Source organism: Sturnus vulgaris, chromosome Z (assembly GCF_052056855.1).
Source record: "Sturnus vulgaris isolate bStuVul1 chromosome Z, bStuVul1.hap1, whole genome shotgun sequence".
Lineage (NCBI taxonomy): Eukaryota > Metazoa > Chordata > Aves > Passeriformes > Sturnidae > Sturnus > Sturnus vulgaris.
Window position 1 is genome coordinate 22,209,888 of NC_142283.1, and position 19,492 is coordinate 22,229,379.

General features: G+C 37.5%; 2 long non-coding RNA genes across 15 annotated transcripts; one reads left to right on the top strand and one right to left on the bottom strand.

Annotated features, from left to right (window-relative positions):
• The first annotated feature begins 733 nt into the window (after positions 1 to 733).
• LOC148219737 (uncharacterized) lies at positions 734 to 19,253 on the top strand. Of its 14 annotated transcripts, none has more exons than XR_015799306.1 (7): positions 734 to 903; positions 4,823 to 4,900; positions 6,449 to 6,581; positions 11,753 to 11,894; positions 15,609 to 15,714; positions 17,369 to 17,466; positions 18,383 to 19,253. It is a non-coding gene; the product is annotated as an uncharacterized LOC148219737 (long non-coding RNA). The 14 variants fall into 14 exon arrangements; XR_015799305.1 differs by having other exon boundaries at positions 18,470 to 19,253; XR_015799300.1 differs by lacking the exon at positions 17,369 to 17,466.
• Positions 4,812 to 18,200, bottom strand: LOC148219738 (uncharacterized). The gene is made up of 3 exons (XR_015799314.1): positions 17,740 to 18,200; positions 6,481 to 6,598; positions 4,812 to 4,934 (listed from the first exon to the last, which is right to left on the bottom strand). It is a non-coding gene; the product is annotated as an uncharacterized LOC148219738 (long non-coding RNA).
• Positions 19,254 to 19,492: the final 239 nt, after the last annotated feature.

Here is a 19,492-nt window from a genome sequence, read left to right on the forward strand (position 1 = left end):
GCTGTCCTTCCCTTTCCCTTTTCGTTGTCTGGAAATCAAAAACGATATTTAGTTTCCAAACCATCTTCCTGCTTTCATGTAATCTAAGAGCTGCCCCTCTAAGGATTTAGACCATACTCGTAGTTCCTGACTCAAGCAGATAGTACCAGAGTTGAATCTGAAAAGCACAGTCCCTTCTCGGGTTTTTCTTGCTGTTTGAGCTCAAGAGCTTTTAATTTTTTCTCCCTGTTGAGCAGCGTGAATGCCTGAAGAGCAAATTACTCCATCCTCAGTGCCACGATGAAGCTCTTATGAAGAGATAGGTGCTGTAATATCAGCTCATGAAGGCAATGAGAATGCGGGCATCCTCAGTGCTTTTAACGTCCCTGCTCTGACACCAGGCGATGCACTAGCCTGCAAGCTTTGGGCTGCTGGGGGAAAATGTGCAGACGTCCTGAGAGATTAGATATGCCCATCTGAGCCTCAAAGAAATGGAAACTGGACGTGATTGAAACATGTCAAAGTCCTCAGCTTCTGTCCCTTTCCAGGGGACCCTGTCCTGTGGTGTGCACTGACATTTCAGCCAGCTCAGGGCACAGGGCTGGGAGCAGAGGCAGCAGCTCCCAGTTCTCCTTGCCCTGCCCGCCTGGAGCCCCGGCAGCATGGGCAGGGGCGGGAGGCAGTGCTGGGCCCACGGGGGAGATAAGGGCTGATGGATGGTGGGGATGGTCTGGGGAATGAGATAAGGCTGGGACCTGCCCAGCAAGTATGCAGTGGGAGGAGATGCTCCCTGCTACTGCCACAGCCCTATCTCCCGCTGCTGTTTGGGAAAAGGTGACAGCCTGACCCTGGCGTTTTTGGGGTTTTTACAAGAACATTCCCACTCTCTTGAAGAGAAAACCTTACCTGGGAAAAAGTTGGAAGGTGAGTTCATGCCTTCGAAGGCCTTCCTGGCCTTCCTGACCCACACATGTACACCTTTGTCACACTCCTCTGATTCCTTGTCTTCCCGCTTGCTCGAGCATAAGGTCCCTCACGACCGTAAGTGTTTGGTAAGTTATTTCCCTGCTTCAGTGCCACTTCAGACAAGTCTAATTTTAGCTTTATTTGGCAGTATGAAAATCTTCCATCCCTGGACTGATGTTCTGACATCTTCAAGAGAAGGCATAGACTCTCAGTGTTTTATAGTCATTTCTGCAACTGTCAAATTCTGTATAATCCAGCAGACGACAAGATGCTCTGTATTTTTTCGGGAAAAACAAAACAAAACAAAACAAAACAAAAAACAACAGAGCAAAATGAGATTTTCAAAGCTGTATTTTTACCCTTTCTCCACACACAATACTGTTATATTAAAAAACCTCAAACCAAACTGGTGAGTAATCCTTTCAGTCTTACTAGTGTAGCATTGGTAATGCTGCTGTCTCAAACATATTTGCAAGGATGAGTGTATAAGGGTTTTTTTTTTACATGAAGTCAAAAAAGAAAGCATTTTTTAAACACATGAGGGCACGGAATGTGGGAAATAACAGCAGACCAAATTTATTGTCCTTTGAAGAATTTTGTAACATCATCAAGTAAAGCCTGTTGGTGATGTGTTTTTAGGAGTGAAGTCTCGTCAGCAAATGAGTGTTTAATAATCCTCATGCTCCCATTTTTGTAATAATTTCAGTCTGATATTAAATATGACTTGTTCAGATATTTCTCTGATACAAGGTATGTGTGTCAGTGTTTGGACAGAGAAAAATTGGATTCATATCTCTGTTATGCTTTCAAAGTGCTAGGTCAGATTTGGGTCTCTGGCTGTAAATTCTTCAATTCTATTCTAAGTCAAAGGAATGTGACAGATTTAATACCTAGAATAAGTTATTAACTGCAATGATGCATAAACCAGTGGCACTTTCCAAAAAAGTAGTCTACACTGCTTCTGTTTTCTAAAGAAAAATTAAAATATAATCTTATTTCCTTGTTTCTTACAGTTCTTGCAAAAATTTTCTTGATTAATCCATCAAGAACTTGAAACTGATGTGCCCATAAATACAATATTCTGAGCTTTTTTTATTGCAGTAATATTTCTGTGGGGATTAGTTACCCTTTCAAAATTTAAAAAGAGAGAGGAATTCATACCTGCACAAAGCATTGAAGAATCACTAGCTATAAACAGAAAGTGCCTGTATCTACCATGAGCTGTTTAAGAAGACTAATATAGAATTTCAGGCAGTGTGGAAAGAAATCAAGAAAGATTGGGCTAGTAGGGAACTTTGCCAGCCTGTGCTCAACTGAAAAATAGATAGAGTGACCTGTTGGCTTTACCAGAGTGAAAACACTTGGATTTGCCTCTCCTGCAGGCTAGTAAGTTATGGTGGGCTCCATGCTTTCCACATCAGCCTCTGCTGTCGTGGGGACCCTTGTGTGGATAGTCAAGGTGGAAGCCTACACACAGTTTTGCACTTGAGGGATGTATTTTTCAAATTCTTCTGTCATTGTTCATGAGGAGAGGCTGTTACATTTCCCTCTTTAGGTATTGAATTATGATTTTAGTGATTACCAAGGGCTTGGAGAAGGCAACCTACTATGCTTGTCAATAAATAAGTTTTGTTTTTAAGGTATTAGAGAATGTGTCCCTTATCAGCAGTCTAAAGGATCACTGGACTACTGTGAATGTCTGTGCTTGGAGAAAGGTCTGTGGGAAAAATATATTAATTTTCATCACAAAAGCTAAACCAATAAGGGGAAAAAAAAATCAAACAGGGTAGAACTCTAGCACATAAACCAGATTTGGGAATTTTGGTATGTGAAATGGAGCCATATCTCTCCAAGTTGGTATTTGCTTAATGTAAACTAAAAAACAACTGCCATACCTCACGTTTCACATCCTGATATCCTTAATAATAGGCTAGAACATTGTGCATATTATTGCCTGGTATCTTATTCTTTTTGCTGCTATTTGCATGAATAACAGGAAATGAGCATGGTTTTAAATTCTTAATGAATAATATATTTTTTCAACCATTATATTACCTTCCTTTTTTGTTAAAAGGGTGGATCTGTGCTCCTAAGTTACTGCAAGAGAAATAATGTGGAGTGTGGACTTGAACTGAGGACTCCTATGTCCCTGACAAGAAGCATAGTTTCAGAATTTCATCTCTCATTTTGAGTGCAAGACTTAACCTAAATCTGAAAAATAAATCATGTTTTCGTAAAAAGGCTGCATCTCAGTATTTGCTTTCAGAAAAAAACTTAAACTGAAAAGTTGTCATTTAGCCCTAAGTAGATACAGATTGTGGTATATAGCATTGAGCAATTCTACAAGAAATGAACTTTAATGAGTGTTATGTCCTTTCTGCTACATCTGTGGTGTTTTGGGAAAACTACCTACTAGGCTAGAGCAAAGAGAATTTAAAAAGCTATCATGAAAGCCTATGAGAATGAGCCTGGCTTAACTGCAAAGGACTGCAAATTTTGTTTTTTAAGCAGAAGAATAATCACAGGACAGGGTTATAATGTATTGTCATCTTAAGAGTGCTCTCATGATAGTCTTCACTGTGCCCATTCAGAAGCCATGTTTAGTAAACATTAAATGTTTACCCTGAGGTAGTAATGTAAGATCTAACAAGTCTTAGCTACTGCTAAGCTTTAGTGTTGAAGGCAAATGATCAAAAGATACTTTAATATTTTTATTATCATCTTAATACGTTTATGACATTTTAAACTTGCTCTTTGGTCTTTTTTCAATATTAGGCAAAATAATTTTATATATATATATATGACTTCATCATGTCTGAGTGCTTGGGCCACAGTGATAAATTATATGAAATGTTGTAACTGACACTGCTGTGCTACCTTTAATTCACCACGTTGTGTCTAGTTGAAGCTGGGATCCCGAATCAGTGGGGAACATTCTGTACCTATAAATCACTACCAGTCATGTGAACATTTACGTCATCACTCTTGTTTTGAGAATCATTTTCTGTTGTCTTAGGTACCCTTGGCATTTCTGATGGTTTATGAATTCTTATACGGAATTATATGTTGTGCTGTAACAGAGGCATCAGACACATTTTGTCTTTCATACATTATGCCAGGTTGTTGCACAGGGTGCCATTTATTGCTGGTGTTAACAGCATCCTACCTCCAGCAGCTGGCACGAAAGCAGAAAATACACAGGGTGGTAGAAACAATTGCAAAGGTGCTTATTAGAACTGCTTAAATGTTTTGCATAACCAGAGATTGCAACTGCTGTAGGGTGGTAATAAGTGGACTGGGGTTTGTAAGACGTGATATAGATCTATCAGGGAGTTGACTTAAATGTAAAAATCCATGAAATCCAAGAATTAGAATCACCATCCTGCTCATGGCACTGGGGTTGGAACCAGATGATCTTCCATGTGCCTTTGAGCCCAGGCCATTATGTGATTATATTATATAAAAGGGAGTGCACAGTTAAGAAAATTGCTCTCAGATCCTTCAATTGCTACTTCACACTGTGTAGAAAGCTACTGTGATAAACTTGATCATTTGAAAGCGTGGTTAGTATTTTAAAGAGTAGGGGGAAATCCAATTATTTGGGAAGTAGGGCCAACTGAATTGAAACTAATTCTGTAAGCGCTGAAGTTCAAAATTCTGATTTTTAGTGAAAATGTAGCATAAGACAAGTCATCTTTGAAAAAATGTTAAAATAGGCTTTAATTTCATATTTTTTCATGTATTGAAGGTATTTTTCATGATGTCATCCAGATAGTTTAAATAAACAGTTTTCATATAAGGTTAACAAGCTGCAGTGGTAGCAGGGTCTGTGTGGGATTATATTAGAATTAATTTGATCAATTACTTTTCGTTCCAGAGGTCTCCAGATGAGCCAGAAGCCAGCATATGCAGTTTGGCAGATGAAGAATCAGTGCAGTCAACACATGCCGTGAAGGTAATGAACATTCTTTCAAACTTCATTTTTCATCCTGAGCAGAGAAGACAAGTAAGCCAAGACACTGCTGCTCAGAGCAGCCAAAATGATAACCATAAATAATCATAATAGAAAGCCCATGGCTTAAATGAAATAGGGAAGGATGAAATAAGTATTTTGCCATTAAAATGATGTTTCTAAACCTCAAAATTTCATTATGATTTGCCCTGGAGTACATGAAGTTTCCTCAACCTTGAGATGCAGCTTTTGAATTAAAAGATTGCTGAACATTTTCTTTTGATAAACTGCTCACAAGAAGAGGCTGGTATAAACAACATTTAGTCAAGTCAGGGGAAATCTTTATAATAATGTATTTAATTTCCACTGCTGATCTGAAACCCAGGAGGATCAATCCTATTGGCCAGCTTTCATGGAAGAGAGTGGGAAGCACACCTGTGAAAGGATTCCGTGTGTTCAGTGCAGCCTGGAGCTCATATTCCCATACACACAAAACTTCTGATGACTTATTAGGCACGTTTAACCAGGCTAGAGCTATAAAATAGGACCACAGATTTGAAACACTCAACAAGAGCAAGCTGCCTGCAGTCCATGTCCCTAATCTGTTTCTTGCTGCTGAGAGAAATTTGATATTGGCTTGGAATTTTACTAGTATCCAAGCGTAATTAAAATGACACATTAGTGGAAATTGACAAGTGCAAAAAGAGTAATCTGTCATGCATTTCATTCTGTATATACACTCTTCTTTCTATCAGCTGTATTTTCTTTCTTTTCCTGTCTGTCACCAATAACTTCTGTGTAAGAGCCAACTTGATGTACTTAAAACAAATGATCAATAGACCCACGGATACCAAACATTTTGATTTTTTTATTTACAAATATAATAATTTTGCTCTTCTAAAAGAAGGCTGTTTTATATTTAAAGGTTTAAATGTGGATTTAGAATGTTATGTTTTATTAAAACAGTAACCTGCTATAAATTTTCATTTAACTGTAGGTGCACAATTTCATGTTAAGGTGTTTCGTGTCAGGTGGTTTGTATATGTTAAAAATATAAATGTTAGGATTTGTGTTTCATATTATGCAAGATAAAGACAGAAGCTAATACAGTTTAAAAAAATCTGTCCTCATTACAAATCTGATGCATCTGTTTGAAAGAAGAATTTAGTTTGACTATTTCCATGCAACTTTTTAAAATCACATCTTTTAAAAATAAAATGAGGCCAAAATGAAGCAGATTAGCTCTGCTTAAAAGTATTTTAATCAGAATTGCCTATATCTTCAACTTCTTCTTTCAAAAAAATCTGTGATAGCAGTGTTTGCAACTCAGTAATTTTTTAACAATATTTTGATAACTTTTCCTCATATTGAAATAGCAAACATAGTTAAATTTGCTGCAAGTCATGCAGTTTTAATTTTTAAATTTTAAGATTCACAGTGTTACTGCATTTTCAGTTTGCATGTGTAAAAGAAAATTTCAATCGACCAAGACCTGATGGCCAGACATCTGGTTACTCTCACTTCTCAGAACAGTCTATTATCCATATGCAGGTACTGCCAAGTGATTTGCTTCATGTTCCTACCTTGGCATTTCTCAGTCATGCAGCCATTGCGTTTTGTTACCTCTGAGCAGAGATTCTGGGCAGAAGTCCTGTAGTTCACTTGGCACGTGGATTGCTGTCATGTAAGTTTTAATCTGCACTGTAAGAGTAAAGATGGGACCTATTAGAGACTGCATTGCCCCTGTCTTCTTCCTTCACGTCTCCCACTGCTTTTCAGTAGCTCAAATACATGCTCTTTCAGACTTTTCCATTTGCAGCTCCTGAAAGAAGCAAGCTGTACATAGTGCAGACACAGCTGGCAGCGGGTGGCCATCAGGTCTACAGCAAACCAGGTCATTAAGATCTGCAGTTTGCAGGGAAAGAAGGAAATTTGGCATGTGCAATCAACACCCACGGTTCATTAAATGCCTCTCAGTTGTCATAGGTGATGTTGCCTGACAAGGGGAGCAACCCACTGCAGTCAATTCTGATAACATTATTTCACTATCAAAAATTTGGCTATCACAGCTATAATGAAATGTTGACAGTAAGTGATTTTAAGTGTTTTCAGCATTCAGGTACTGGATCATACTGCCCACAAGACACAGTTGCTTTCACCATAGTTTTTACTAGATAGGAAACTCTACCTTCACTTCGTGTCTGCAGCATTATTGGCTGTCAGAGCATGTTCTTTTAGGCTGTCTTGCTTGCCCTGTTCTATCTGGATACGTAACAATGCACATCTGAAGAAATGTTTATTGACTTCACTGAGATTTAGAGTTTATATGTCTGGGAACACTCAAGAAAACTAATACAAATTAACTAAAGGTGTGAATTTAAAGTTGTGATTACTTTAACTGCATTATGTGCACATTCTCATTCAAAATTAAAGTGGCCCTAATTCAATCTAACTACATTTACTTCCAAAGTAAATTAATACATTCTAAATGAGAGTTGGCTACGCAGAAACTTAAAGTGGTTTAGCCAATCTATTTTAAAAGTTAATTCAGATTGATTTTTCTGCATGCTCTAGACAAAAACATCAAGTCTTAAATGGGATGTGAAATCCTATTTCATTTAGGTGTGTGGTATAAAATGTTATTTGCTAGTTCCTCTAAGAATTATTCTGCATGTCTGCAGCCTATGTCTTATACCTAGAGATATTTTTTACGGATCAAAATACTGCTTTTGTCATTATTTTCTACATTACTATTCCTTTGCAACAGAGGCTTCCTACACTCAACCTCTCTGGACCTTAGATCAGCAGTATTGGAGTGTTTTCAAAATAAATGGTTTTATGTCAGGCTTTGAAAGCTGTTGCAAGTCTTCAAAAGGAAGAGAAATTAACATACTATTATTATATCTTGAACCAGCACAAAACAGAACTCAGGGCCATAAAGAACATGCAAGTAAAAGAAGGCATGCTGGACTGGTTCACAGAAGTTATTGTGAGATTAATACAGCATACATGCATACATACAGATCCAAGCTCCCCTTAGATTAAAAAATAACAGCTATACACTGTAATGTGTAACAGCAGAGATCCACACTAACTGCTGGACTGCTGTTGATGCCACACACTTATTTACTGGCTCTTATAGCAGCAGAATAAAGTGCAGCAGGAAAGATGACTGCAGATGATTCTTTTTAACAGCCACCCCCATCAATACAGAAATAGTTAATGGTATTTTCTTACAGCATGATACTATGTAGTATGTTTTACCTACTTATCAAATTCAGAGAAAGAGAAGAACAATTATTTTTACAAAGCTGAAGCATGCTGTATTCTTCCAGAGAGAACCATTAGTAAATCATTAGTTCACCATTAGCTCAACCAACCTCATTTGCTGATTGATTGATTGATTGATTGATTGATGGACAGAAGAACAATATTTACGGTATGTATAACCTGTGAAGATAAGTTAGAGGAAGAGTTATGAAGTGCCTCAATGAGTTAGTATAACAAATTTTACTGGTGGTCAATAAAGATTTGTGCTCCTAACCTTCTTGGTGGTTTTGATGGGAAAGGAAAGATATGCCTGCCTATTAAAGTGCAGCTGTACCATATCCTACTACATTGCTTTTAATTTAACTAAGGGTCCCTGGAGAGCTTCTTCTCTGATAGCACACACTAAGACTACCCTGATGCCATGACTGCTGTTATCAGCAGTTTTGTTCTATCAGGCTGGTGTGGAAAAACTACCACATATTACAGCTTTACCTTCGTTTGACTGTGTTGTTGTACCTGAACAGAACAGAGTCTTTGAGAAATAGATTACTGTTTAAATTAGGTTTAAAAAACATTTTGGGCTGTGAAAGTCAGGGGTAGAAAGACCTTTATGATTTTTTAATTTTAAGTTATGAAAGATGGGATAAGAATTCCTGAATTAACTTGCAATTGGAATAATTTAAATGCCTAAATTCAGTGTACAGGTATGAATTTATTCAAGCTTAATATGTCAAAATTTTATTGTCTGGCCTTAAAATATTATAATTTTCTTTTGGATCAGTTGGTATTTCAAAGAACTAAATGTACTAAATCTTACAAAATTCAATACAGAATGCCCAGCAAAGTGTCACATGTTTAGATCTAAAGCAAGCTAAATCTTATCTTTCAACATAAGCCTGTCTAGAAGCCACAAAAATTTAAGATCTCAGTGTGTTCAAGCTGTGTTTTGAATCCAAAGCCACTTCTTGCGGCTCAGAACTGCTTTTTCATGCTTATTTGTGGCTATTTGTGGAAAGGCTATTCAATATCTGAGGATCTTCCTATAACCCTTTTCAAAGTCTCATGAGAGTAAAAGAAAAAATAAATAATTTTTGGAAAAATATACAGATGACAAACCTATTATTCACATTCATGTCATGCTTTGTGAGCTACCCCAAAGCACTTCATGTTATATGAGTTCCTCGGAATTTGTACTTATGTTGATAAGATGAGGATAATTTGATACACAATAAAACACATTGAAAAAAATGAAAAAGATTCAATCAACTATGGAGTGAATTGGTTCAATTTTCTATATTTGTTATAGTCTATATAATACTTCTCCCTGAAAGTAAAAAGATTTCTCTGGGACTGCTGAATTGAAATAGTAATAAGAAGTGCATATTCACTGAAAATTTTAAACAGCAGTACTAACTTCATGACATAGGAAGTTTATTTACAGTAATGTTGGTTACTTAATGTGCTAAGGCTACAGCTGGTCAGTCAGCACGGTCTGGTATTTAACATATACTGCATAAGCTGTAGTTTAGCTGCAATAAAGCTGTCCGAAAAGTGGTTAAGATTAGAGCTGTTTGTGAAACCGAGCCTACAGCTCTGACTGTGAGAGTACAAACAGGTTGGGGCTGCAACTCCAGCAGGTTGCAATCCTTTGCACAGGCACCTGGAATTTCAGCAGTGGCAAAAAGGGCTCCCTGAGCTCTCTCTGAACAGTGCCTTACTGTCTTAGTGTTTGGACCCTGCTTCAGTGCAAAGGTGTTAGTTTAAACCACTGCCAAACACAGTGATTTATCAGCTAAGCATATCTCATGGGACTGTGCTTGAGCCTGTGTTGCAGCTGCACAGCTGGTGCTGTCCTTGAGGGACAGGAGTGAATGCTACCTTTGCTGCAGTGTTGGCACAAAGTAACGTTGTATGATGCCACATGTGAAGTCCAACTACAGAGCAAGTCATGAAAACCAGCAAAATTATGAATGAGGAACTCATTCCGATTAGAATCAGTGGAAAACCAGTAAAGTTACTGAACTTCGAACTTCTAGATTTTGGTTTCCCTACTATAACAAAGGAAATAAAGATGTTTTAATTCCTCCTATCTCTGTCATCTATGAATAAAATTTAGGCCTAATTGCTATTCTTCTGTGACAAGAATTAGTGACATTGTGATTCCTTACATCAGGAGTATTTGAGGAATCGCTCCATTTGTGGCATCTTTAACACTGAATTTCCTGCTAGAGTGAGTTTTATAATTTTTTAATCATAAACAGATTTGGTGAGAACTCCTTGAAACAAACAATTCTTTTAAGGTCACTCAGTCATCTGGGAGGCATGAATGTGCATTGCCCCACCAAGGAATATGTCCTTCTTTTGGCTGGGATTGAGTTAATTTGAGTTAATTTGAGTTAATCTTAGTGGCTGGTACAGTGCCGTGCTTTGGATTTAGTATGAGAATAGCGTGAATAATGTTTTAGTCATTGCTAAGTGGTGTTTACTCTAGATTAAGGACTTTTTAATGTCCCCTGCTTTGGCACTGAGCGTAAGAAGCTGGGAGGGAGCGTAACACTGAACAGCTGATTTGAGCTGGCCAGAGGGATATTCCATACCATAGAATGGTTTGTCTAGTATTTAAATTGGGGGCAGTTGACCAGCAGCTACTGATCTTAAGCTCAGCAGTCTTAAGCTGTGCCAGGAGAAATTTAGGCCGGACATCAGAAAACAATTTTCTGCAGAAAGCATGGTTAAGCAATGGAATGGGCTGCCCAGTGAGGTGGTAGAGTCACTCTCCCTGGAGGTGTTTAAAAAAAGAATGGATGTGGCACTCAGTGCCCTGGTTTAATTGATAAGGGTGTGTTAGGACAGAGGTTGGAGTTAATGATCTCAAAGGTCTTTTCCAACCTGATTGATTCTGTGATTCTATGGCTCAGGAACAGTCTGAGCATCTGTCAGCAGGTGGTGAGCATTGTATTGAGTATCACTTCTTTCTCTTGAACTTTATTCCTCTTTCTCCTTTTCTTTACTACTGGTACTACTACTATCATTAGTATTGGTATTATACTGTATTTTATTTCAATTATTAAACTGTTTTAATCTTAACATTCAATTGAAGTGCAAATATAGCATGTTAAGTTCTTCTCCTCCAGTAGAAATCACAGCATCTGTGTGAGTTTTCTTCCAGGGTTTCAGGCTCTTTTTTTTCAAGTTTTAAAGTTGGTGGCAGATTAGTTTCAATTATTCTTTTAAGAATTTTTCATTTTTCACTCATAGTAGTACAGCAGTGTAGTACAGCAGTCCTTCTGATAGCAGCTTCTGTAACAACCAGGTATTGTCCATATAGGTCACAGCAAATCTTCCACATAGGTATTTTTTAGTACTTTGGATGTTCAGTCACAGGCAACAACTCACAGCTCTTTTGGCCCTTGATGACTACAACACAGAAAGACATCCACTTGCCTTTAGACATTTACAGTTCAGGACAAAAAAAAACCAGGCAAGATAAACAAATGGAAGAGGCTAACAAAATGGTGTAGTAGGTCTGGTACACAGGAAAAATTAAAACAGTAATAGAAACATTAAAAATCTGCTTTTCTATAGGACTTTGTGACATCAAAGAACCTCTGGATGGTGTCAAGGGGCCAGTGCTGCAGGATACAGAATTCCTGGCCAAAAAAAGGGTAAAGGGAGAAAGGCAAAGGGAGAAAGACCAGACTTTATTAAACCTGCATCTTTGTTTGAGGTATTATAGCACCACTCTCCATCTTCCATTCTGCTAAATATCCTGATTTATACTTTACATCCCTTCATTCATTCACACACAAACACAAGTAAGAACTTGTAAGAACACATTGAGAAACAAAACTTACCTGTATTGATTTTTAGTAATTCAAAACTCATTCAGTGTATCTATACAAACAAGCACCACTAGGAAAACAGAATTAAATAATAATCCGTAGCAGCTGTGTTTCACATATACACAGAATTGTTTAACGTGATAACCTTATTGATCAAAATAGAACCTTATCTGAGCATTAAAAGTTATTACTGGAATTTAAAAGGCATTCCTAATCAAGATATAAAATTTCTACATTTTTAGGCTTCAGTATTAAAGATGGTAAAAAAAAAATTCCAATGTTTTTTCTTTAGCAGTAGACATGCAATTTTATTTTATTCTCCTTTAAAAGCTGAAATACCTTGATTTTGTTCCAATTTTAAAGAAAAACTGACTACTCCTAAAAGAACAGCATATTCCATCATAAAAGGTAAGAATTTGATACTGTTACAGGGGAAAATACTCCTCAAATTAAAGGCTGCTAAGTAATTCGTTTGACCTAGAATTCCTGCTTCAAGAGGTTCACAGGCAAGGGAATAGAAATTTGCATCTGCTATATACAGAACAGGCTTGGAAGGTTACCCATATTATTTCAAGGACTAGATATTCAGTTCTAAATTCTTGGCTGTGTATGAAGAACACCTTTGTGCTTCAAAGGAACTGGTAGTCTCATTAAAGTCACCCCTACATTTTGGTGTTTTGGATCAGGCACTCAACTGTCTTCCGATATCTTTTGAGGCTGACTCAGCTTTTTGCATATCTAAGATGTTAGCCAAAGATTGCAGGCACAAACGGTGTGCATCTTTGTGTGCCATCAGCCAAAGAGAGCCCAGCACTAGAGTTACTCCACTGGCTCTGTGCTGCCAGATGCTGCTTATACTGGGGCACTCTGTCTGTGCCTTTAGGAAGCTGTCTGCACAAGGGTGAAGCAATAAAGACTGTATAGGACACATGTTCTCTCAGGCTTAGTCTTGCTCATTTGATCTTTAAACGCAGCCAAAACAAATGGAGTTTATACATGACCTGACTCAGTGGGCTCCCAGTGGATGACATGGGCTCCTATTTGCTATTGCTTTACAAACATTAGGAAGCTATTGCGCTATGTCATTATTATTCAGTGCATGCCAGAAAGTGCAAATGGTGTTTTTGAAAAGCCTCCAGTAAAAGTTAATCTAGCTCTGTAGTTTTGCAGTGTAATGAATAGTCACTTTCCAGCCAGTCAGAATTCTAATTACAGCTCACTGCAAAGAGACAAATGAATTTATCTGCAGTCTCAGTTTGCAGTGCAGGCACACACATGCACAATGAAGTGCATGATGAATGATGATGAATCCATGACCCCTTCTATATTCCTTTCTCAAAGCATGGGATTTGATATCTCTTCAAAGCACAAAAGAAAGGATAAACAATCATCAGTCATTTTTAACAAGGAAAGTTTAGTAAAGGGAAGCAAACAAAATCTGTGTTCGGTTTATGCTACTCATGAAGGAAACAAATTCAAGTGTCGAGCTTTTGAGGGAAAGCAATGAGAAAAATCAACCCTTAGGTACAAAAAACCTAAACCAAAACATAAGAAGAAGTCACTCCCTTATGAAAAAAAAAGCAAACCCAAAATCAGAAAAAAGAGAACCAAAACAAATGAAAAGAAACCTCTCCACACCTTGAAGGAGTCATTTTGGAGTGGGAAAAATGGAAAAATAAATAAAAGAGATAATCACTTGGCTGTATTCTCCATAAACCAAGGACCTAGACAAAATAACCTGTTAGCTCCTAAACCACCACTCTCTGTGTTTGAGAAGGATGTCCTAAAGATATCAGAATGACCCCTGTGAGTATGGGTGGAGCAATCTCTCTGCCCAGCAACTTCAACACTGTGAGCATTCTAGCGGTGGCTGTCTTTACACCAGGCTTACTCCTTACTTGGTAGCAGTCAGTGAATTCAGGCTGAAGTATTTAGACAGGTAGGAGGATACTATGGCACAAAGCCATAGTACCAGTGCTGAAGAGAGGGGAGAGGCTTTGCCAAAGTATACTCCCTCGAAGGTAGCTGCTTACTGTAATCACACATCATTTATTGAGTATGAAAGACAGTCTGATACAGGCAGGGTGCAATGACCTTGCAATTCATTTCACTTTTCTTTGTCACAGACAAGACACAGCTGGGTCAGACTGAGGTTCTTACCCATTATCTGGCCAATATGTGCTTTTTCCCCCCCTGCCTAGCATTAGTTTTCTTTATAGAGACCAATTAGGAGAAATTCCTCTTCAGAAGTTAGCAGGTCAGATAGAGTGCAGGTGTTTACACTCACCCAACTCAACTGCTCCCTGTTGAATCTGTCCAGAACACTATCCAGTATGTCGGTGGTCTCCAGACACCATAGGGACCTTGCTGACCTTGCCTTTGTTTGCCCAGAGTGGAAGGGTAGACCACCAAGACATCTCCCAGAGCTGCTTCAAATACTGTTTGTCCTTGCATAAGGCATAATGGCATTTATCAGCCTGGTCTGGCTGAAAAATAGTGTTGAGGTTTTTTTGGATAGCATTTTGGGAGCATCTTAGTGCATCAGTTTCTCATTCCTGAAATGTACAGGCTTTATTATGCCTGTGAATTTTCATGTATCACCATATTCATGGTTTTCCTGAGTTTTAACAGGTTCATTAGTTCTGTGACAAACAACATTACAATATTAAGATATTTATATGGAGTAAGATGGAGCACATATAAAAAATATTAACCTTGTTAGGCAGCTCCATGTTTTACATGCTACCCAGTGTCTGAGTTCTTCTCTTATCTGCAGCTCCTTTTGTTTAAGTAATTAGGGTATTTTGTTGACATTAAAAGGCTTGAAGGCTTGAATGTCTTAGAAAGCGTAAAAGTATACATTCACCTCCTTTCACTGCACCCAAATTCCCTTTCAGTCGTCTCATAACATACAAACTGTGCCATACTCCCTGGAAACTTGACTGATTTCGTTGAACTCTACACAACCGGTATAAGCATATTGCTGACACATAAGCAGATAAGAGGATGTGGGCAAATTTTGGCAGGTGACTATCTAGTGACATGAGAAATGTGCTGCTTTCAAGCCATGTGCCATAAACCAGCCTGTGCACTGCCTTTCTTTTTAATCCATAGCACACTTTCATAGATGGAACAGTTAAGAGACCTGTTTTTATGAAATAGATAGGCTGTAGGAGTAAACATGGATTTTTTTGTTAATGGGTTTACTTGCAGAAAGCCACTAACTCTTAATGCACATAGTTGCTGAGGACCAGACTGTGTATTCATTCAGTAGGCTGTAAGTACTCCTGTGGCAAATATCCCTTTGTTCCAGCTATACTGTATTTTTTTTCTTTATTTCTCCTGATTAACATACAGACAGTGCTCACTATTATTTTCCCAGCAAAACCACACATTATTTCATTTTGGCTAATCAGATCTCCATTTGTTACTCTTTTCTCTTTGCGTTTTATAGAGCATCAATGTATTTTACATGTGCTTGCCTGATCTCTTGCTTTGAGGTCAAAAAATTTCATAGTGCAATATGCAGACAAAGAATTTTTCCTCATAAATGAAATGAAAGCAAAATATTCACCTCTGTAATACTTTTATAAATCAAGGGGTAGGAGAAGGATTTAGGATTCTCTTTGATGAGAAAAAAAGAAAAAAAGTCCACAGAGAATACTAAAAGTCCTGGATACAACGCAGAAGACAAAGGCATACAAGGTAAGAAAAATGTTGTTTATGCTCCCAGTCTTTGCAACATTTACTCCCAGGCAATTGGCATGCTGTTAAACAATAACACCTTTTGATGGTTTTACAAGAGTAAACTGAGACAATCTTCAGTACTAGTAGAATCACCCAAGCATTTCTGAATTACCCAGTGAGCTGGGATCCAGCAACTTTAAGAAAGGGCTCTCATAGGCACCACAGGGTGGATGTGGTGGAACTCAGCCTACATTCAGTCTCCTGAGTATAGGGAGAAGGGGCTCTCCTGAGTCCCCTCTGTATTTCATAACATTTAAAGTCATTCAAAGAGATACCATGCTCAAGGAGCTGGAAAAACAAATTCAAATTGATGTAATATGGCTGGGGAAAATCAGCTCGTGAAACCCAAATTTTAGTTTTTGGACTTCTTGTTATCTGGGATTTATAATGTAAGAGTTTTCTTCTTAGCTTTTAGGCCATCAGGTAAGGAAGTCCTTGAGATTTTTATTATTTGCACAACATAAAATGTATCAAGTTTCTCTACTTTCCTGTGGTGGCAAATGAGAAAACGATGGAGCTGATCTCCAAACTGAACTTGATTATGAACAAACTAAATTCACAGGTACTGCTGTAAATGAAGTACAGTCCATGCCAACTATTAGAGTGCTTCTTAGAGAAAAATTCACTAAAAATTAAATTTCTAGCTGCTTTCTGGTGAACCAACTTATCAGTTTAATCAGTGAAGCCTTAGATTCCAGTACTTCTCTTCATCTCCGTTTCAGCTCATTCATAGTAGACCTTCTGGAATGTATTCTGGTATGTATGTAAAGACATATAAAGCTGGTAAGATTCCTTTTCCAGCATCAAAGCTGACTAACAGCTCCAAAACAAATGGAAGCCCTGCATATAAATGGAATTATTGTGATTTTTTTTTTAATCACAGAAATACAATTTTTTTTTTTTAATTTATCATCTTCAAGGATCCATGTGCTTCCTTGCTGGTACCATTGGAGTTTCCTTTTGCTGCAGCTAATTTTTCTTGCCACAGAGAAGAAATGTACCTTGCATAAATCCCAATATTTTGTGGGTATTTCCCAGATTCCACACTGAAATGGACAGTCTCCACAAAAAAACTACTCTGTCAACACCAACAAATGCAAATCAACATAGTTCTTCCATTTATACAAGAAAATAACATATTACAAGACACTGCACATGCATTAAGATCTCTTTTCTTCCCTATTTTCAGGACAAAGGGGTCTTTACTAGCAGGCATTCAGAAATTCAATAGACTTTTCAACTTTTTCAATTCTTTTTTGAATCCATTCCAGAGGAGCACTTGAATGGACAGCAGTTCAGCTGTAGCAGAGGATGCTACTAGTTTTTCCAGCTAATCCCAAACCTGACAGTGGCACTGGTCACAAACCAATGCAGATATAGCAACAGTTACTAAAAGAAAGGAAGAGAGGAGGAAAAAGAATCACATAGGTGGTTGAAAATTGATTGCAAAAAACTCTGCAAAAATTTATATTACAGAATTCCAAATTTAGTATAACTAAACAGTTCTGATAAATCATGGGTAGCCCGTACTGCATCATCATGGAGTGCAGAATGGTGTGATTCTATTCTCCAGGCATTTTTCAATAATTTTACAAACTATTCTGTTTTGCAGAGTTATTTCCTACCTTCAAGTTTATGTTGTGTATAAGAACCTTACAAAAAACAGGCTGGATTTTTCCCTAGAATATTTTTCCAACACATTAGATTCCTGTAAGTACACGGGTACGAGGTCAGCCATCATTTTTGTCCTAGCTTTCAGTCATGCTACTGGCATCAGATTCATCCCAAAAGAGAAAGGAATCTGATGTCCAGAGGAAACCACAAGCAGCTGCCAAAGAAGTGAGGGAGGGAATGAGCTGCTTGGATGCAACACTGGATAATCATTGTGTACTTACGCAGCATGTCCAGACACAACATAAATTCAATCAGAGTAGGGAAAAATGGACTGGGAATCCAAATATCAAAATAATTATAAACAACTACCAGCATAATTTCTGTGCTTTTTGCATTTCCATTTTCTTCAGTAAAAAGACACTGTACTTCTGATGGCTCTTCTATATCAAGTCATTTCATTGAGTTCTCTTTGTACCACCATCTGTGGAAATAAGAGAAAATAAGGGCAAAGGAAAGACAGAAGCTAGAAAACAACAATTCTAGAAAAATAATCTGTAAAATAGCATAAGGAGTAAAAGGAAAACAAAATACGCATTCAACAGAGAGAAATGTTGGAGGGTAGGCAGGGAAGATCACCATATTGTCCCAGGCGCTGTTATGGACTCTTCCCTCTACCTTTTAATTTTCCTATCAGTCTTCTTCAATAATCAGAATGAAAAACAAAAATTGTAAGTTTTAAAAATGGATCTGTGCATATTGTCAGATAGGAGACAGATGAACATAAGGCAGTGTGATGAACCAGAATTTTTTTGAGGTCCATTCCAGCTCCATCTTCTACAATCCTGTGATAAGGCAGAATGTTATCAGAGACAGATACCTAACTGACAAAAGTAACTGATCGTGTTGAGCAAATGTGAGAGACAAGATCATTCTTTAAAGAATTCTTAAGAAAATACTGTGCAGGATTTATATTGTGACAGAATGATCTAAGTGATTTTGGTTTATGTTTCAGGATTACTATTTGCTTCATGTGAACTGGAACACTTGTTTCTGTTGGATACTTCCCTTTCAAAAACATTCCCTGTGGCTTCTTTTCCAGATATAAATAAAATTGGAAAAAATATGTGGAGTGTGGATGAAGGAGGAAAAACAACAGATCCAGACTGCCTTGTACCATTCAGCGGCAGCACATGCCAAACACAAGTTTTACAACAAGCATTACTGAATAGTCACCTTTCTCATGAAAACTCTGAGACAAGAAAAAAAATGACAGTTTAATTCTGTGTCTCTTGATAAGCACTTTTCAACAATCCATAAAATGTGGGTATCTCCAACATAATAAGAGAAATCAGTGCTTGCTCTTGCATTTAGAGCTACAGTCTAAAATTGAGCATAACCTGCAGAAGTTGTGTAGGTCTAGTATCTAGTATTAAGACATGGCACCTTTCCACCTAGAGTGAAGTGACCAATCTGCTCACATTTCATCAACACTGCACATAATAGGAAGTATTCTTATTATCTGCCCAAAACTTTCCAAGATGCAAATAAAACTTTACTTATTGTGACATTATGAGGGAAATGGAAGATTGCTCACCATCACTTTTCTGTGCACATCCTTTAAAACTTCTCCTATATTAGATTAGTATCACATCTTTCATTGCTTCCTCAGTTTTTCCTCAGAGATTATGTAATTTAATTTTTTATCCCTTTTGTTGCTGTTCCTTGAAGTACTTTTAGTTAGTGTACATTTTTTTTTGCTGTCCTCTGCAGACACAAAGTATTCTTGGCCTGAGGCCTAAACATTAAATAATAAAAAAATAAAAAATCTGTTTCTGATGCTTTATGTAAAATGCTGCTGTTAATAAACCCATAATGAAAGTGAAGATGATATTTTATTTTTTTACAGGTTAATGCTTGTTTTGCATATGTGTGTTTCATATTTTTTTCTGATACTTTAAAAAAAATTCTAGCAGACAATTTTCAAATTCTTTAATTTAAATTTAATCTTTTTTCAGTTTTTTTCTCATCTACAGAGTAAGAGCAAAATTATTAATCCTGAACCTGTTTCATCAACTAGATCACATTTGAAGGACTGGCCAAGACCTGTGCTATCAGTTTATAT